This window comes from Rhipicephalus microplus, chromosome 2, assembly GCF_043290135.1.
Source record: "Rhipicephalus microplus isolate Deutch F79 chromosome 2, USDA_Rmic, whole genome shotgun sequence".
In the NCBI taxonomy this organism is placed as follows: Eukaryota; Metazoa; Arthropoda; class Arachnida; order Ixodida; family Ixodidae; genus Rhipicephalus; species Rhipicephalus microplus.
Genome location: NC_134701.1, coordinates 120,785,168 through 120,800,937, shown reverse-complemented (window position 1 = coordinate 120,800,937; position 15,770 = coordinate 120,785,168). Strand labels below are relative to the sequence as shown.

The following is a 15,770-nucleotide window of genomic DNA, read 5'->3' as shown; positions in this document are numbered from 1 at the left end:
TGTCTGTTAGATCTCATTAATATTGTGTTAAAACAAGAAAAAACGAGCCCTTAGGTATACCCTTCTTTCCCCTATTACATATATATATATATATATATATATATATATATATATATATATATATATATATATACCCATTATATCAGGCACGGGAACGTTAACGGAACCCATTTCCAGTTATATTGATTCTTTAATCAAAGACATACCACCCACACACGAGTCCTTCTTGCGTGACACAAACCACTTCCTTCGGGAAATAGCAGACGTGAAAATTCCAGACGGTGCATTTCTCGTAACATTGGATGTTAGCTCACTCTACACAAATATCCCACATGACGATGGTGTAAGGGCGCTTGTTGAATCGTATGGCACACACAACCCTGCCGCTTATCCAAGCAAAAAAGTAATTGAAATCTTCACAAGACTTGTACTCGATTTGAACAGCTTTGAATTTAACAACCAGTACTATCTTCAAATCAGCGGTACGGCAATGGGTACAAGAATGGCCCCAAACTACGCTAACATATTCATGCACCACATAGAGTCCAATTTTCTTTCATCTTGTAATATCAAACCATTACTTTATAAACGGTACCTAGATGATATATTCATATATTTGACACATTCGGAAAACGAGCTCCTCAAATTCATACAGGCATTCAACCTGGTACACCCCAGCATTTATTTTACACACACCTACTCTAACACTGAAATAAACTTTCTTGATGTACTAATCCGAGTTGACGATGGTGCGTTGGTAACTAACGTATACAGAAAACCTACGGACAGGCAACAATACCTGCACTTCAAAAGCTGCCACCCGCGACATTGCAAGACCAGCATTCCCTATTCCCAAGCACACAGATTCTGACTAATCTGTTCCCGCACCGAGGACTTCCACAAAAACAGCACACATATGCGCGAAGTACTCCCTAATCAAGAATACCCGCCGGCTATCATCGATGACGCCATCAAAAAAGCTGAAAATCTGGACCGCCTGATTCTTCTCAACCACCAGAGAAACGCCGACCAACACCGCAACAAAAACTTGCTATTAACTTTCACGAGCAACCCACCGAACATAAACAAGGTCCTAAGAAAACACTTTAACATATTGGAACAGAGCGTGCGACTATCCAAAATTTGTGACTGATTGTATTTGTGACTGATTGATGTGACTGATTGATGTGACTGATTTGTATTATTCTATTCCCCATGATCAGTTGCTTCCTGCGGTTGAAGAGTGCATAGATTTGTTTGGCTCTGTTAGATTTCAAACCGAGTGTGGTGTTCCTGTAAGTCGGTTTTTAGAACTTTTATCATTTTATCTCAAGACGACCTATATTTCATGGGATGACAAGCCTTTTATTCAAAATGACGGAATCTGTATCGGGTCTTGCATTGCCCCCATTTTAAGCGACATATTTTTAAGTAGAATTGACAGATCGATTTACCTACATCTTCATAATTTGAAGATAAAAAAAGTGTTCCGGTATGTCGATGACTATCTTATTTTATTAACTAATGACACGGTAGCGGACGAGGCTGGTTTGGCAAAAATAATTTCACATTTTTCGGAGTGTTTTAAACCCTTGACTCTCACACACGAACTGCCTGAGAGCAATGCCATAAAATTCCTCGATGTCCTCTTCACCTTTCATCCTAACCGCATATGTTGGGCATACCAACCACGTACGAACAAACCGGTCCTTCCTTACCAATCAGCTCACTCTAAACTAGTGAAAAGAGGCATCATCAGTCATTGTTTTCGTCATGCTTTAAGCAAATCTTGTGAGCACGAAATCGCCAATAGTTTTCATAATCAGTCAGACCGTTTGTTGAAAGCAGGTTATCCTATGCACGTCCAAACTTCAGTTGCAGAAGGCTTGCTTCGTACGCTTCGCAACCCAGGATGTACAGCGAGTCGTGATGCCGAGAAACCGAAGCACCTAGTCGTCATACCGTACTTTCACAAGATATCGCACAACCTAAAGAAATTAGCTAAGCGCTCTGAAGTTAGGGTTGTCTTTTCCGCTCCCAAGAAGTTGGTCAGCCTTTGTGGCCTTCATAACCGTGACGAAAAACCCAAAGGGTGTAGTAAGAAGCATCGAACTGTTTATGTCCCCTGCATCATATGCGTTGTTTATCGCATCCCGCTTTCTTGTGATAAATAGTACATTGGACAGACGGGCCGTTGCCTTAATGATCGATTAAGAGAACATTGTAATAATGTGAAAAACGGCCAGGGGAGTTGGTTGGCCATACATTGTAAATCCTGCGGCTGCGCGCCGATATTCAATGCATGCACAGTTATCAAGAGAATGTTCGATAAGCTTACTAGAGAGATTATTGAGGCTGAGGCTATCGCTTCACTGGGGTCTAAGTGCGTCAGCACTCCCTCTCTTACGCTTAGTGATAAAGAATTGTATTTTCTAAGAAATTAATTTTTTGTGCGCATCTTTCATGTCATGTGATATTTTTTGTGATATAGGCGAGCGTGCGGTGGTAATAAACATTATGTTGGAAGTTAGCGCCTGTGCTGTGTGTCCTCTTCTTGTGTCCTCGTTTTTTAGCGCTATTTTCAGTCGTCGATTTGCCTCATCAAGCACAGCCGGAACGCACAGATAAGTGGTCCCGGATGTCATACGGTCCCCCCCCCCGTTTTTTTTTCTTCGTCAATTTTAACGCACATTCTGTTCCTTCACTGACAAGGAGCTGACAACTAGGTGGTTTCGTTAACTTTTTCCTACATGCGCGCATATCTTCCCAGTGCACCGCAACTGTGTGGTGACTGTCCCGGAGTCGTACAGTGTCCCCCTCCCCCCCCTGTTCTTCTTCTTTTTCCTTCTTTAATTCTTTAACGCACATTCTGTTCCTTCACTGACAAGGAGCCAATGCATATAATAAATATCGATGGCGGTTCCTCAATCACCGGCGTTTTCGTTCCTCCCGACGCCACCAGCACGCACTCCAAGCGCTTAAGCCCTCCCCATTAACTTGTCATACACTTCAAAGAGGAACGAGCCGCCAGCGGACTACACGGAAAGGTGAAATATAAGAACGGCGGCTCCCTGCCCACTTAGCGAAGAGTGGGTGCGGGGGAGGTATTGTTGACAATGATGACAATGCTCATCTACTTCTGCCCTACTCTGTTGAAATGCTGCCCCTTTCTAATTACGCCCTGTCGGTCTTGCTTCTTCTCCTAGACTTTCTATATTTTATTTATTGTTTGTCCTCCCGTTTCGCTTTTTTCCCTCTCTCTCTCTTTTGACCCCTTCCCTCCGGTCTCGACAGGCTATAAGAGGACACGGAACATGTGTAAATAGTATTATGCCTTGAAAAAGACGGGGTTCTCGTCGAAACGTCGGCACAATAAACAGTTGTTATGTGAAAGCGCATCTACTTTCATATTTATAACCTTGCGGCAACCGAAGTTATTCTTCTGCATATATATTTATATATATATATATGTGTGTGTGTGACGCTAGACGTGAAACACTTCGGTCTTCACCTCCTCCCTTCCCACAGCAGTAACTTCTGCTTCAATACCTCTAATGAAATTCAGCGACGCACTTTCCTGAAGTTAGAGGATGCCTTGGTACATGATGGTGGTAAGGTTATGTGTTTCCACAGAGCACGTTGCAACCAATGACTCTTCGAACACCTCCTCAGAGTGCCCTCTATGGCATCCGCCACTGTTGCTTGTGCTAACACGTTGTGCCCCTTCGCTAGAGTTGCTTGGAAGTAAGCTAGCACCTTCACTGCCAGTGTCTAGCTTCCCAGGCGTTCTAACGTACAAGCACTACTGAAAGGAAAACATTGTTTTCTAGCCCTCGAAACTGCCCTCCGCTTCTTTGTGTCCTACGAGACCTTCGCTACTTTGACAGTGAGCAACTGAAAGCTTGCCCCGTTGCTATTATTTAGGGGCTAAGGCACTCGGCTGCTGAGCCGCAGGTCGCGAGACCAAATGCCAGCATCGGTGGCTGCATTTCCGATGGAGGCCGATGCTGAGCACACGGGCCTACAACATTTCGGCCTCCGATGGAGGCCGAAATGTTGTAGGCCCGTGTGCTCATATTTGGGTGCACGTTAAAGAACCACAGGTGGTCGAAATTTTCGGAGCCTTCCACTACGGCGTCTCGCATATTCATGTGGTGGCTTTGGAACTTTAAACCCCACATATCAATAAATCAACTGAAAGCCTGCTCGGGGCGACCATGTTATCTTATGCGGGAAGCAGGAACGCTGGCACTGTTTGAAATGGGCTTGAGGGCGCACTGGCCTCACCTGGTCGCTGTGGTCGCTCGAAACAACGCTGGGGTTTGACTTGGTGTTTTGCTGTCTACGCCTCTGGTGATTGCGACTGACTAGATCTTGGTGGTCGGGTTCGGCCTCACTAGGACCGGGCCACGCGGAGACTGGACGCTGGGAATGGCCACGCTGGAACCTGGAAATTAGCCCAATGAGGTCTCGGTGGCCGACAGTGAGTGTGTCGTACCGGTAGCAGGTCTGAAACGCTCTGCTGTATGCCTTGCGGCTTAGCTGATGATGGCTCTGAATGGATTGTGCTGACAATCCTGCGGCGGCTCACTTGATTTGCTGAAGGATGAGTGCAAACTAGGTCGGACGTGTACGTGACTGAGGCCAAAGTTTCCATAGACTGGTTGCTGCCTACTCGTTTGATCCACGCAGCCTTCAGGTGACCCATTGGCATACCCAGTGCGATGTGTTATAGTGCGGTAGAAGGTTAACACATCAGCAATCTATTTTCTAGGTACGTGAGATCTGCAGCCTTTATTTCTGCTACACACTACATACTCCACCGCAACCTTTATCTTCCCACAAATGGATATCGCTTGTCAATTCAAGGTAGGCCAGTAAAACGAGATCAATTGCTTCAGAACTTGTTGTGACCCCAGAGACAGAAAGTTTCATTTCTGAAGCGAACCTTCAAGCATGGACGATTTTGCTAACCGTTATTGCATCATGAGTCAGGGTCCACAGTTTAATTTTGCTATAGATATAGCAGACCTTCTTCACGTGCTTCATTAAAGGACATATTTTAAGGTTCCAGTGAATTCCTGCCCGCTGAGGAGTGATAGAAAACAAAAGAAAAGATGCTAGAGCTAAAATAGAGCCAAACAGTGCCCTTGAAGTTCACATTCCGTTTTCACGAGTTGGAACGAACGCCCTGTATTGCTGCTTGATTCGCCTCAGCACACTTGAGCAGTGGTCTGAACGGGAGTGCTGAAACCAGCTGTTACACGAATGGCATCCAGAAATGAGGTTTCACAGGCCCCCTAAATTGAAACAACGCATCGAAGTTACGATACACCACTATGGTATTGGTGTTGAATCCAGAAGACGATACGCACATATCACAGGCCGCAGTGACGCGGCCATGATATGTGCGGCCTCAAGCACTCTTCGAAAACTTTAAAGTTAACACAAGAAGACCAAAAGCATGCTAGAGAAAAAGAAAAAAAAAGATAGTGCAACATTACAGCATGGTCAATGATCATGATACGTATAACGCAGTACGTTAACACATTGTTTAGTAAAATCAATCCCAAAATGACCTTAGAGTGACACTAACGATAAAAAAACCAAAAGCTGCCTATCCCATTGTACACCAGATTTTGAGTGAATGTACTTAGTTGAAGGCTCGCAAGTGTGGCTGTTTTTCGTTAATGCCAGAGGAGGCGGTGCTAGGCATATACATTATTCAAGACTCGCGGATTTCGTAATCTTGATGCAAACGAAAGTCTGACTCAAGTATAGCTTAGAAATGTGGCAGCTTGGGCTAGTTAGTATGACATGAAGATAGTTATAGCGCGAGAACAAAACGACGACACAGAGTTTCGTGTCCTTCTTGTCTCTGTGTCGTCGATTTGTTCTCGCGCTATAACTATCGTCAAGTATAGCGTCCCGAATATTTCTAAAACAGTGTCAAGGTAAGCTAATGTGGTTTGATAATAGTAGGCTAGAAGATTATGGGCATGCAATTTATGGTTATTTAAACGCAATGAATGTGAACTTCTCAATTTATTAATAAACTGTTTTTTAAGACGCCACACTAAAAGCATGTACATAATCTTATAACTATACCAAATAAAAGAAGCTCGAATATTAAGGGTGAAGTCTGAAAAAGTGGCTATGGATTTTTGTGTCGTATATACGCGCACACTTAGCGACGTGCCTTGTTGCAAGGGGCAGAGCTAGTTATTTTGTGCTAATACACTTTAATGACATTAATAAACTTTGAACCAAGCGAGATAGTTCAGGCAAAATACTTTTAAATGCGAAGCATTTCTTGGCGAACTTCGACGAGTATGACCGTATCTATCTATCTATCTATCTATCTATCTATCTATCTATCTATCTATCTATCTATCTATCTATCTATCTATCTATCTATCTGTCTGTCTGTCTGTCCGTCTGTCTAGCTGCCTATGACTTCTAGCTCTCCTGGTTGTTTCAATAAAGCTATCGATAGCAAACTTGGTACGACATAACATGACTGTATGAGGAACGTAACTGACTAGTCATAACATGAAAATCATGGCAAGTATGTCATGAATGTCATGATTTGCATTTCATCGTCTTGCAGCTCTTGTGGTGGTTTCGTTCACATGACATGTTGCGAAACTGGTATGCTATGACATGATTGCATAGCAAGCACAGGCGACAGGCCCTAACAAGAAAATTATGGCATCCGTGTCATGTAACAACATGACTACATGCCACGCTCATGATGCACTCGGGGCTATTTCGCTAGCGTCACTTATACCAAATACGGTATTACGGTAGGTGAATGATTGACGAAGGTATGACTTGTGCAAACAAGATAATCATGAGATGTGTGTCATGTAACAACACGACTACATGCCATGCTCATCATGCACTCGCGGCAGTTTCGCTAGATTGACATGTACCAAACTCGGTATTACGCGACGCGAACAAGCTACATAGGTGAATGACACATTCAAACATGATAATCAGGACATGCATGTCATGTATTAACATGACTACATGCCACACTCATGATGCGCTCACGGCCGGTTCGCTAGCTTCACATATGCCAAATTTGGTATTACGTGACGCCAATGGATGACGAAGGCATGTGACTGGTGCAAACTTTATAATCACGAGATGCGTGTCATGTGAGAACATGACTACATGCCACAGTAAAGGTGCCAATACGCTTCGACATGACACGATGCGTGTGCTCACCGGCATTCGTTTCGTCACGTCACGCCGGCGTTGCCATGTCAGGCACCGGTCCTGCCATATACTCGCAGGCGCTTGCCGCGCTGCGTTGTTGTGACGCACGCGGTTTCCAGCGCGTCCGGCGTCCCTCCATCACGAAAAGATGAGACGCAGTGTTGTCAGGGTAACGCATCAGTGTAAATTATGCGCCGGTTGGCGTCGGGCCACACCGACGGACGCTGGTCGCGCCAGTCGCGCCCTGCGTCAGACTACAGAGTGCTCGCGTTTTGCTTACGTAGCGTCGCTGTGCCCAGCGTGCACGTGCGGCAACGTTACGTTGGAGTATATTGGGCCCTTCATGATTCGTTCGTGGCCGTTTTGCTAGCTCCACATACACCAAGTTTGGTGTTACGTGATTTTAATGGATGACGAAGGTATATGACTGGTGCAAACATGATAATTCTGACACGCATGTCATGTAAGAACATGACAACCTACCACGCTAACAGCGTGCTCGCAGCCATTTCGCTAGCCCCACTTATTCTAAATTTGGTATCACATGACGTGAATAGATGACGTAGGTAAACGACGCATCCAAACATGACATTCATGACACGGAAGTCATGTACGACAAGATTTACTTCCACCTCTAAACCTTCTGCTGAGTATAAAGAGACATATCCACATTTCTCATTCCTGCTTCGCATATTATGGATTTCCACTGTACGTAGAATCTGCTAATTCTTTTAAATGTTCACTCTGCGCAAGCATATCGTGATGGGGTTTTAATAAAGGAATCACCTTAGGTGCTCAGACTGAGAGCGTTAGTGCAAGTTTGGTGCTAATATGTTTTTCGGTCAATCACTTCGCACTCGTTCCGCTCTTGCTAAGTTATCTGCTCTGCCTATTGCGTCATTGAGGAGCGGATGAATAATGACGTTTTGTGAAAGACGTTTTAAGCTGTTCTAAATTAGCTATGTAGTACTCGCGAAGAGAACATATTCGTTCGAAGCGATTGGCCTGACTGTAAGGAATCGCAATCTTGCCATTCCGTTAATGGCTGCTCTTAAAATGTAGAAGCGGGCTTTTATCGCTGGGTTAGCGTTATTGTTTATTTAGCAGTTTTCCTTGACATATCGACACAGTGACCTGAAAGCGATGAGCATTTTCACTGAGTTCACTGAAAGCGATGAGCATTTAAGCGACATTTTATTTGAAGAATATAACTTAATAAACGCGTTCATAAATTTCGAACGATTTTTCTCCGCATCGGTCTGATTCAAGAAGATATCATTGAATCATTTAAAAAGCGATTTTCTGTGTCACTTCTAGATAGCCAATTATTCTCCAAAACACCCATAGATATAAGCATGATTCAGGCTACTCGAGTTTCGATGGAAGCGTCGCTACCTGAACGTGATAGCTATGATTTTATTCGAAGTTATTAAGCCCAAGAGTAGATTTTTAGCAGCAATCTCAGGGTATTTTCATCTACTCGACTTTTCAGAACGACAATCTTCGTAGGCTTAAAGGACTGCTGAAATCTCATCGACATGCGGTATGTTAGTATAAAGTGACGTGACGTAGAGTGTCAGAAAGATTGAACTATCTCGAGTAGTAATGTTTAGTTTATCTTAAATAAAATTATTGGGATCCTTTACAAATGATGGGAATGTTTTAGGAATTTGGTTGATAAGGAAGCGTAAATAGCTTGAAAGGTTTTCTGTAGAATTTTTTACACCGTGGAGCGAATGGGTGACCCACTTGTTTCACTTGTTTGTGAAACATTGGTAGCAAGTAACACCTACCATAAGGGACTGAGTAGAATGAGATACCTAACGTTTTTTCGGTCGAGTTTTTTTTTCACTCTAAAGGGCTAGCCAACAGGCTCGGACTTTTTTTCACACCCTCAAACAAGCTCGCCCATCTTTTCTATGCGTGACGAACCTCCTTTCACGCACAATGACGTCCACTCGGCGATACGTGCCATGGCGCAGCATGCAGCTTGCTGAATTGTCGAAACCAGGTCTCAACAAACAGTAATGAAGGCAACGTCACCCATCGCTGACATAACGTCACTGCACGGGAAGGAGGTTCGTCAGGCGTACGCGAGCTTCTCTGTGGTGTGTAAAAAAAAGTCGGAGCCTGTTGACTGGCCCATTAAAAGTTTCGTGAGCTGATGTATTAAATGTTTCCTGAGCTGAAGTGCCCTTAAATTTATCAGTTGGATTGCTTTGGAGGGGTTTATAAAACGTGGTTTTCGAAAGTTGTCTGGTCTCTTCCATGATACCCCCCCCTCTTTTTAAGAGCGACAATTTCTCCTCTCTTATCAGCGGGCTTTATGACGACATTATGGTCGTTACAAAGTTCTTTAGGCGCTGTTTAAAATGCAAATGCATTTATTAGTCGGGTTATGTCAGGCATCCGGCGTTGTCCATGTCCACGCGCCAGCAGGTGTTATCTTTCCGCTCTCAGTCCCTCTTCCATAGCAACAGCTGCAGGTGCGCACTCTTATCCTCGCCCTTAGCAACCATAAAATGTGGTGCGAGAGAGTGTGGCTAGATGGTAGGCGCAGTGCTTCACCACTCTTTCTCTCGCCGTTCGCTTTCTGTCCTCCCTGCGCCCCGATTCCCCATTTGCTGGCTAGGCGCGTCTTAAGAACATCCAGAAATGTGTGCTCGAGACGCTGCTGTGAAGCGCCTGCGCCGAACCAAGAACGCTGCTCGTATTGTTGACTTCATAGTATTTTAAACATGCACGCTAGCTACTAAAGCTGAAAACGCATGTGACGTTCCTTGCGACAGTAAAACCATACGTGTGGTGAACGGCGCTATTGGCAACGCGGTGTGAGAAAAAAAAACATTAATCTTCTAACGCTGGGTTCTCACGTGCGAAATGCTGTTTGGAAGCTACGCAACACATTCGCATTTCCTCACGATTCCCTTCGCCGAAGTGGGGGAATTTTTTTGTCCTTCGTGATATTCTGTCGGAAAATAACACGGATCTTGTACGCTAAGAGTATTTCTCGTTGCACAACACTTATAGCCCGCCGTGGTTGTCTAGTAGCAAAGGTATTCGGCTGCTGACCCGCAGGTCGTGGGATTGAATCCCGGCTGTGGCGGCTGCAGTTCAAATGGAGGCGGAAACATTGTAGGCCCATGTTCTCAGATTTGGGTGCACAATAAAGAACCCCAGGAGGTCGAAATAAGGTGGTTTTGGGACGTGAAACCCCACATATTAGTCAATGCACAGCACTTTGTTACTAATGTAGGCATTTACCGCGTTGTAGTGGTGGGGTGCAAAGCTTGTTTGTCGGCATAGAAAGTTTACCATCACTAGGATTTCCATGGTTCGCGAATTACTCTTTTAGGCGTATGGTTGAAGCGAAACTCTCAAGTTGCATATTATCAGAAGAAGAGCTATTAGGGCTAGTTGGTTAAATTCTATTGTAATAAAGGTTGCAGCGAAAGCACGAAAGTGCTGGAAGAAAGGCGAACACAAGGCGAGGAATGAAAGTCAAAGGGGACAAAACGAGAGCTGCCTACCAACTGACCTTATCAACAGCTAAGGAGAGGTGGCTACAAACGAGTACGAAGGGGTGCTCAGCCCATGGCTTAAAGAGTTTCGCCCCTAAAAGTGGGTTCAAGATATGGTTTGGATGTGGTATTGTCAGACCCTTGCAAAGTAGGCCAAATTTGCAGGTTCACAGATGAGCGCATCGGAGGTATTACGATAAAGGGTTGTAAATGTGCCATAAAACACCTAAATGAATTTATAGAATGCACAGTGGTTGTTGTCTATATGCTTCCTTTAACGTGCCGTCCTTGTTATATAGGTCAAACTGGACGGTGCCTATATGAAAGTTTGGAAGAGCATATGAATGATTCATGCAAAACGATATCTTCAAACCTTGTATTGCATTGTAAAAGTTGCGGGCACCAGTCTCAATTTCAGGCCATAGGTGTGCTGGTACGCTATGTAGACAAGTGAACACGTGAAATTGATGAGGCGTGTTATATTAGGAAATTTGGTGACGAATGCGTGCGCCAGCCTTCAGTGGCTTTGCATGACAAAGTTATTGCACTTTTAGATAATGGTTAGCCATTTTATCGTTGTGCCTTTGTTTTTATCGGACACTTTTCCAGAACAATGTCATGTTGCTTACGTTTGCTGTTGAAAGGTTTTGCCCGTTTGTATATAATAACATGTGGGCTGCAAGAAATTGTAAGTTGGTTGAGCGCACGTGTTGATCTCCTTGCTTTCCATTCCTCGCCTTTTGTTCACCTTTTTTCTGCACTTCCATGCTTGCACTGCAACTCTTTTACTACGTATATTAAAAGCTGAGATTCATTTGTTCCACTACCGGTTGGGTAATATGTAGGACCCTTCTATAAGGCCGGTATGTGAGCGCTACAAAGACCAAACGTTGATAGGCTAACGAATTTTTCGAGTGGTTGAAAAATTCTTTTTTGAAGTGGTGGGTACACTGGAACAGTATCTAAGTTAGCAATGTATTTTGAAGGTGTAAGCTGTCGCGAATAATTTTATTGTGTTCGAGCGGGCGTAAGTTCTAATTGTACTTTAATGATGTCAGGCGTTCTAACTCGCTTGTGGTTGACTGTCACATAAGACGACCTTCTTCAATAGGTAGTTGCAACTCACTTGCTTTGTAATGATTAACAACTATGCACAGTATTTCCAAAGAGCTGCTCTTTAGTACCTTTTGCCCATTGAGCTTGTTCGAATCGGAAAGGTCGCAAGTAACCTGCTTCAGTGTTCCCTGTACGCCTATCGCTACTCAAAGCCTTCAGGTACGACGACAGTGCAGTTACACGCAATTCAAAGCGGGTGTCTTTCCGGGCAATATTTCTGGCCTTTCCTTGAAGGAAGGTATCCTTGAAGGTAGGTATTGAAAAGAGTCACCTGGAGTCAGTAGTCAATTGTCAGCTTTGCCAGAAGTGGTCTTCGTACGGGAAAGATAGCGGTGGCCCGAAGACGGCGTGGTTTGTGTGGCTCCCATGCGAAGCTGGTGACTGTTTTTGACAGGAGAGTCATGGCTGATGTCTTGGGAAGTTAGAGAACTCTTCGTATTTGGACAGGAACGGTTTGCACGATAAATGTCATGGTAGGTTGTGGCTAGAATACCGTTGTTGGCGTCTGCTTAGCTTGTTCTAAGAGCCTGGGTGGCATTTAGAAGTTCGGGTTTGCTAAAGAGTGGAGGCCTGTGGTTGAAGTTTGAGGAATGCTGAGCGGAGCACGTTCTAAAAGTGTGGGTGGCACTGCTCTGTGGGACATGCGATGCTAAATAGCGTCTCATATTCATATGATGGTTTTTGGACGTTGAACCTCACATATCAATTGATCGCGATGCAAAATTACGCTACAGTGATACGTCATTGTCAGTACAGAACAGGCGTCGCACTCATGTTCAGCTATAATTCAGAAATTACGTTAAAACATACTACATATTGATGCACAATACACTGATGCATTACGTAAAATTGAAGAAATAAGGACACCCAGCAATATGGTCGCTAAGCCATATCCAACTGACAGTTCCGACTCGCCAATGTGTTATCGATTGTGTCGTCATTGCAGCGCTAAATCACTCTTAATTGTATAATTTGTTATTAGAGAAAAATAATGTGCAAGGGTTTTAAAAAATGTACTTGCCGATAGAATTACCGTTTTAGTCGAGCTTGTAGATCACGGAGTTGGTATTGAATATCTTCTCCAAATGAATGATACCAGGATATTCTTGTTAACCTCGTGGCCGTGGCTTTGTCCAATACTGCAGCTGGTGCTGTCTACTCCGCTTTGGTAATCTTAGTTAAAAATAGGAAATAATTTTGCCAGCGTTCTTGCGGTGTTCGACTGTACGGTTGCTCGAATCGGCCTATCACTTACTCTTCTTTCCCTTTTAGGCAAAACAAAGTAAACGAATTTTGAAGACGTCTGTATCACTACAGGTGGTATAGGAGGATTTTCGCACAAAAATTGGCTAGTGACCTTAAAGGTATCAGACGTGCAGAGTATGCACTAGAGTGATTGTTGTCAAGTTCAACTACAACAGCAAAATAAGCACTCCTGTTGTTTTTGTGTATTAAAAACCACTAATGTATACTAAATCCGTTAGGTACAATACCGTTCTTTCATTCCTAAGCTGTCCAGAGCGAATGTAGGAAAGATCATTCACGTAGATATTATAGACGTGAGTAAGCCACTTAAAACACAACATAAAGTTGGTTTCCCGGAAATATTTTTTGCGAACTGTGAACAGTTGTTTACGTCGGTATATGACGTGTGTGTTTGCTGGCATCTTGACTGTAAACAATGAAGATGTCAGCAAACACATACAACATAGCGCGCTGACGCAGCCTATCATTATGACAACCCACAAAGGCACAAAGTGAAGGCTCAAACACCCTAGAGTTTTCATTGACCACCTTTTTTTTTAAAGACGATAATCTCTCTTGGGGACCTTCAACGCAAAACTTTTGGTATGCCTCTCTGTCTGTCAGTACATTTATCTGTTCGCCCGCTCCTAACGTTACCTTAAACGGCACCAAAGTGGCCAAACGATACTCTAAACAGCCGACCCCACCCGCAGCACCCACCAATACTGCTCAAGATTCAGCGTTCATACTTGTGTGATTGTCAAATAAAAAGCAATTATTGTACATATCTGAGAGACCATAACAACACGTCAATATTGTGTATGCGTGTCTCTTACTATAAAAAGCATAATACGTTATTATAGGGACACGTAGCGTTTATCAAGTTGCGCTGAGCAGGCAACGCTTGCACAAAAAGGCAAGTGTTTCGAACGCTTTGCTAAGACGACACAGTGGTGGCACCTACCCATCGCCTTGCGTTTTACACCTTAACACCTCCGAGACAGGCGCGCAGGGCACACGCGCTTTGTTTTCCAAGATAACTGCTAGATAGCGCTCACGTGTGACGTGACTTGATATGCTCGTTCGCCTCCGCTGCATGCTCGAGGTGCTCTAACGCAGCACCTTCAGAATACTATTCACCGATTTTCTTGTGCAGAACATCAAATAGACGTTTCGTTCACTCTTTCCAGACGCATGGCTATCGTCTTTCGTCGTCATATGCTGTGTAACATGCATATATTAAGCCATTTTATAAACTCGAAGCATTTCGTAGCGAACTTCGGTGACTTTGAGCATATCTATCTATCTATCTATCTATCTATCTATCTATCTATCTATCTATCTATCTATCTATCTATCTATCTATCTATCTATCTATCTATCTATCTATCCATCCACCTTCGACTTTTAGCTCTCCAGGCCGTTCCGATAATGGTATCGATACCAAACTTGGTATGGCATAACATGAATGTTTGAAGAACGTGTTTGACTAGTCATCACAAGAAAATCATAATATGTTTGTCATGAATGTCATCATATACCTTTCATGATCCTGCAGACTTTGCGGTGGTTTCGTTCACATGACATGTTGCGAAACTGGAATGGTATGACATGATTGCATGGCGAATAATAGCGACAGACTCTAACATGGAAATCTTGGTATGCGTGTCATGTAACAACATGACTACATGCTACGCTCATGATGCGCTCGCATCCATTTCTCTAGTGTCACATATATCAAATTTGTTATTATGGTACGCGAATGAATGGCAAAGCTATGTCACTGGTGCAAACATGATAATCATGAGATGCGTGTCATGTAATAACATGACTACATGTCACGCTCATGATGCACTAGCGCACGTTTCGCTAGATTCACTTATACCAAACTTGATATTACGGACGTTATTGGATGACGAAGGTATGATACTGGTGCAAACATGTTAAACATGAGATGTATGTCATGTAACAACACGACTACATGCTACGCTCATGATGCGCTCGCGGCCGTTTTGCTAGCTTCACAGTACCAAACTCGGTATTTCGCGACGCGAACGGACGACATAGGTGAATTACATGTCCAAACATGATAATCACGACATGCATGTCTTGTAACATTATGACTACATGCCACAGGCGGAAATGTTGTAGGCCCGTGTGCTCAGATTTGGGCGCACGTTAAAGAACCCCAGGTGGTCGAAATTTCTGGAGTCCTCTACTACGGCGTCTCTCATAACCATATGGTGGTTTTGGGACGTTAAACCTCACAAATCAATCAATCAATCAATGACTACATGCCACACTCATGATGCGCTCGCGGCCGTTTTGCTAGCTTGATTGATTGATTGATATGTGGGGTTTAACATCCCAAAACCACTATATGATTATGAGAGAGTAGTGGAGGGCTCCGGAAATTTAGACCACCTGGGGTTCTTTAACGTGCACCCAAATCTCAGCACCCGGGCCTACAACATTTCCGCTTCCATCGGAAATGCAGCCGCCGCAGCCGGGATTCGAGCCCGCGCCCTGCGGGTCAGCAGCCGAGTACCTTAGCCACTAGACCACCTCGGCGGGGCCGTTTTGCTAGCTTCACATATGACAAACTTGGTATTACGTGACGCCAATGGATGATGAAGATATGTGACTGGTGCAAAATATTATACA

At 44.0% G+C, this 15,770-nt stretch overlaps 1 protein-coding gene across 4 annotated transcripts in view; it reads right to left on the bottom strand.

Moving 5' to 3' along the window:
- The window catches only part of LOC142785868 (uncharacterized), a 135,948-nt gene extending 122,729 nt beyond the window's left edge, over positions 1 to 13,219 (bottom strand). For 2 of the 4 annotated variants that reach the window (XM_075883905.1, XM_075883907.1), the window contains exon 1: positions 12,895 to 13,219. The gene's annotated coding sequence lies outside the window, so the exon portion shown is untranslated. Of the gene's footprint in view, positions 1 to 12,882 lie in introns of all 4 variants that reach the window. The other 2 variants (XM_075883903.1, XM_075883906.1) reach the window with 2 other exon arrangements.
- Positions 13,220 to 15,770: the final 2,551 nt, after the last annotated feature.